The sequence below is a fragment of the Alligator sinensis genome, unplaced genomic scaffold (genome assembly GCF_000455745.1).
Source record: "Alligator sinensis unplaced genomic scaffold, ASM45574v1 scaffold233_2, whole genome shotgun sequence".
In the NCBI taxonomy this organism is placed as follows: domain Eukaryota; kingdom Metazoa; phylum Chordata; order Crocodylia; family Alligatoridae; genus Alligator; species Alligator sinensis.
Window position 1 is genome coordinate 1,000,547 of NW_005841941.1, and position 435 is coordinate 1,000,981.

Genomic DNA, 435 nt, shown 5'->3' on the forward strand with positions numbered 1-435 from the left:
GCAGGGTGTTTGCAAACTATGATTAGCTCAAGTGCTGTGAAAGCTCAGGTAAAGGTCAGAGTTGGTCAAAAACAGGAGGAGGGGAATAACAATTATTGAAAAATCACTTCCATTTGTTTCAAAATGCAACTTTTCAAATTCCAGAATTTTGAATTAAAAAAAACAAACAAACTCTAGGGTACATCTATAGATGAACAAAAATTAGATTTTCCTCCCAAATTTTTTTAACTCAAAAAATTCAAAAAAATTCAACTAGCCCTGATGCAATTGTTGTTATGATCTTGACTGAACTATTTACAACAGATATTGACATTATGTGTCATATTCTACACTTGCATTCCTCCATTCACTTAAATACTCTGAAACTAAAACAAAATCACATTAAATAAGCTGCTTCCTTTAAGTACAGCATAAATGATTTTTTTCAGTCATTCC